A 4,909-nucleotide genomic window follows, 5' to 3' on the forward strand; every position below is an offset into this window, starting at 1 on the left:
CTCCCTATGCAACTCGGCACGGCCTGAGAAACTAGCTAGCCTGAAGATAGAAAATAAGCCTACCTTGCCTCAGAGAAATACCCCAAAGGAAAAGGCAGCCCCCACATGTAATGACTGTGAGTTAAGATGAAAAGACAAACGTAGAGATGAAATAGATTTAGCAAAGTGAGGCCCAACTTTCTGAACAGAGCGAGGATAGGAAAGGTAACTTTGCGGTCAACACAAAACCCTACAAAAACCACGCAAAGGGGGCAAAAAGACCCTCCGTACCGAACTAACGGCACGGAGGTACACCCTCTGCGTCCCAGAGCTTCCAGCAAGTAAAAAAAAACTAATTGACAAGCTGGACAGAAAAAAACAGCAAACAAATAGCAAAGAGTAACTTAGCTATGCAGAGCAGCAGGCCACAGGAACGATCCAGTAGGAAACAGGTCCAATACTAGAACATTGACTGGAGGCCAGGATCAAAGCACTAGGTGGAGTTAAATAGAGCAGCACCTAACGACTTCACCACATCACCTGAGGAAGGAAACTCAGAAGCCGCAATACCACTTTCCTCCACCAACGGAAGCTCACAGAGACAACCAGCCGAAGTACCACTTGTGACCACAGGAGGGAGCTCTGCCACAGAATTCACAACACTGGTACACATAAAATTGGCCATTTTTATGCGCTAAAAGCTCTCATTTTTCATATTTCTAGTGCAGTAATGCAGTTCAAATTTCGTGTTTTCAAGTTTGCATGTTTTAGCGCTACAGTGTGGTGCCTTATTTACTTAACTATATACGAGTTGGCGACTCTGGGTTCAGCACCTGTTCACACTGAGTCTATGTTTGGATGTGCCTGTCAGGTTTTTGAAAGTGTCCCTTTAAGTCACATGCTGTCCATTTCCTTGTAATCCTCCTTGAGATGGTTCTACGTCATTGGAGTCAAGCTGTGTTTAATTAAACTGATAGGAATTGATTTGGAAAGGCACACACCTGTCTGTATAAGACCCCACAGTTCACAGTCCATTTCAGACCAAATGAGAATCATGAGGTCAAAGGAACTGGCCAATGAGCTCAGCGACAGAATTGGGGCAAGGCACAGATCTGGCCAAGGTTACAAAAGAATTTCTGCAGCACTCAAGGTCCTAAGAACACAGTGGCCTCCATAATCCTTAAATGGAAGAAGTTTTGGACCACCAGAAGTCTTCCTAGACCTCGCCATTCGGCCTAACTGAGCAATCGTGGGAGAAGAGCCTTGGTGAGAGAGGTAAAGAAGAACCCCAAGATCACTGTGGCTGAGCTCCAGAGATGCAGTAGGGAGATGGGAGAAAGTTTCACAAAGTCAACTATCACTGCAGCCCTCCACCAGTCAGGCCTTTATTGCAGAGTGGCCTGACGGAAGCCTCTCCTCAGTGCAAGACATATGAAAGTCCCCATAGAGTTTGCTAAAAAAAACACACGAAGGACTCCCAGAATATGAGAAATAAGATTCTCGGATCTGATGAGATAAAGATAGACATTTTTGTTAATAAGTCTAAGCAGTATGTGTGGAGAAAACAAGGCTCTACTCATCACCTGCCCAATTTAATCCCAACAGTGAAACATGGTGGTGGCAGCATCATGCTATGGGGGTGTTTTTCAGCTGTAGGGACAGGACTACTGGTTGTCATTGAAAGAAACATGAACGCAGCCAAGTACAGAGATATCCTGGATGAAAACCTCTTCCAGAGTGCCATGGCCCTTCCCAGCCGATTAATATCAGCCCATAGATGTCTGCTTTGCTTTATCTAGTGTTAAAAATAGGGAAGAGGGGCATTTTACTAGGGTCTCCACATTGTTGATGACCAGCAAAGGCAAAGCAGACAGCTGTGAGCTGATATTAAAAAGCTGGAAAGATCCATGGACATTTACCTTTTGCCCGCATTATAAGAAAAACGCACAGCTGTCTGCTTTTCCTTAGTTGGTTATAAAAATAGGGGGATGCCACTTCATTAATTTATTAACAAGTACAGTAAAATACACACGAAAGACTCTGCTTTACTCATCCACTTAGACCACCGCCTACTGGCTCAAGCTTATTTATTTTTTATTCTATGTTATTTAAGTAATTTCCTATCCACATTTGTTTGCAGGGCAATTGTCTTGTTCTTACCCCATTTTGTTTCCTATTGCAGCCTCTTATACATAACTGCAACCATTTTACAGCCATTTCAAAGCACCAAAGTTCAGGTCCCAATTGACTTACATAGTGTTCGGGTCAGGGGTCAAATTCTGGTACTTGAATCAAAAAATTTCTTCTCAAGGAACCCGAACTTGCAGCGTCTGCTGATCCCTAGTGATTAGCAGTCAGTTTCCCTTGCTGCCATCATTTACAGTGATTATGATTAACCCCATAATATGAAATTTACTTTTATTTAGAGAATAATTTTAACATAAATATATGTGTACACCACTTGGAAAAATTATAGAAATTATAAGGAAAGGGAGAAGAGGGAATGTTTGTGAATTCAAATATAATTTTCATTAAATACGAAATTTTTTTTTTTACTATATTCATTGTGTTTAGTATTGATTATCAATACTTTTGGAGCCCCTCATAAGTTGCAATGTCCTATTGTAAATACACTACAGTGGCTTTATTTGTGCCTATAGTGTACAAATATTAAAAATAGCACTAAAGTCTTGAATAGATCTTAGTATATCAGAGAAGAGAGCAATAAATGTTAGTATCTGCTTAAATATAATAATAGCCAGGGCCCATTAAACTTATTTGGCCATTTATTTAACCAAAAAAAATCCAAACTTTGGTAAAAAAAAAAAGGGGGCTGTTTTCCGAGACCTGTAGCGTATCCATTTTTCGTGATTTGGGGCTGGGTGAGAACTTATTTCTTGCGCTCCAAGCTGATGGTTTTATTCATACCATATTGGTTTAGATAGGATCTTTTGATCGCTCGTTATTGCATTTTATTGCAATGTAGCGGCGACAAAAAAACTGTAATTCTGGCGTTTTTGATTTTTTTCTTGTTACGTTGTTTACCTATTGTGTTAATTTTTTTATATTGATAGACTGGGCGTTTTGATCATTTTTATTGTTTTATTTTGAAAGGAGCGAGAAGGGGGTGATTTGATTTTTTTTTTAATAAGTTTAAAAACATTTTGTTCTTACTTTTTGCATGCTTCAATAGTCTCCATGGACTAGAAGCTGCAGTTGTCCGATCGGCTCTGCTACATACAGGTGATGATCAGATCGTCTATATGTAGCAGAAATGTTCACTTGCGGAACTCATAGCAATCCGGCAATGACAACCATAGAGGACAGTTTTAGACCCCTGGTTGTCATGTCAACCCATTAGTGACCCGCAATCATATGATGGTGTCAATGATGGGTGAGATTTTCGGCGTGATTCTCAGAAATGCGAGTTAAATGCCACTGTCAGAGATTGACAGCTGCATTTAACAGGTCAACAGCCATGAGTGGATCACAATTCCACCCATTTCTTCTGTTCAAAATAGCAGACATGTGCCGGGAAAGATTTGTGCTCAGCCTGGAGCCCACATCAAAGGGAGAGATACCAACATGGGCGTATTATTACGCCCAACATCGCAAAGGGTTAATATAGGTGACTAACTAAAAGTTATATATACAGTTGTGTGAAAGAGTATTTGCTCCCTTCCTGATTTCCTATTCTTTTGCATATTTGTCACACTTAAATGTTTCAGATCACCAAACAAATTAAAACATTAGGCAAAAATAACACTAGCAAACACAAAATGCAGTTTTTAAATGAAAGTCTTTTTTACTAAGGGAAAAAAAATCCGAACCTACAGGGCACGGTGTGAAAAAGTTATCGCCCCGTTCCTTAAAAAATAACTTAACTGTGGTTTAACACATCTTTGGGAAGCTGAGTTCAAGTTTTCTAGGAAAACGCAGGCCTGATTACTGCCACACAAGAAATCACTTAAATATGACCTGCCTGACAAAGTTAAGAAGACCAAAAGTTTCTCAAAAGTTAGAAGTCATGAGGAGATCCAAAAAAATTCTGGAACACTGTGTTCTAGATCTATCAATCTGGGAAAGGTTATAAAGTCATTTTGAAAGCATTGGATCTTTAGCGAACCATAGTGAGAGCCATTATCCATAAATGGTGAAAATATAGAACAGTGTTGAACCTTCCCAGGAGTGGCATTGCAGAACAAAATTACCCCACGAGTGCTGCAACAACTCATCCAAGAGGTCACAAAAGACCCCACAAAAACATCCAAAGAACTGCAGGCCTCACATGCTTCAGTTAAAGTCAGTGTTCAACAATAGAATGAGATTGGGCAAGAATGGCCTGCATGTCAGAGTTCCAAGATGAAAATCACTGCTGAACAATAAGAACATAAATGCTCATCTCAGTTTTGCCAGAAAACATCTTGATTACATCCAAGACTTTTGGGAGAATACTCAGTGGACTGATGAGACAAAAGTTGAATATTTTGGAAGATGTACAGTATGTTCCATTAAATCTGGCATAGATGTAACAAAGCATTTCAGAAAAGGAACATGATCCCAACAGTAAAATATGGTGGTGGTAGGGTTTGGGCTGGGGCTGTTTTGCTGATTCTGGAACTAGAAGACTTGCTGTGGTAAATGGAACCATGAATTCTGTTGTGAATCAAAAAATTCTGAAGGTGAATGTCTGGCTATTTGTTCGTGACCTGAAGCTGAAGCACACTTGGGCTATGCAGCAGGACAATGATCCAAAACACCCCAGCAAGTTAACCTTTGAAAAGCTTAAGCAAAACAAAATTAAGACTTTGGTGTAGCCTAGTCATAGTCCTGACTTTAATCCAATTGCAACAGCAACAATTCTGCAAAGATGAGTGGGCCAAAATTTCTCCAGAGCGTTGTAAAAGACTAATTGCCAGTTAGCAGCAAC

The sequence above is a fragment of the Ranitomeya imitator genome, chromosome 9, assembly GCF_032444005.1.
Source record: "Ranitomeya imitator isolate aRanImi1 chromosome 9, aRanImi1.pri, whole genome shotgun sequence".
Classification (NCBI taxonomy): domain Eukaryota; kingdom Metazoa; phylum Chordata; class Amphibia; order Anura; family Dendrobatidae; genus Ranitomeya; species Ranitomeya imitator.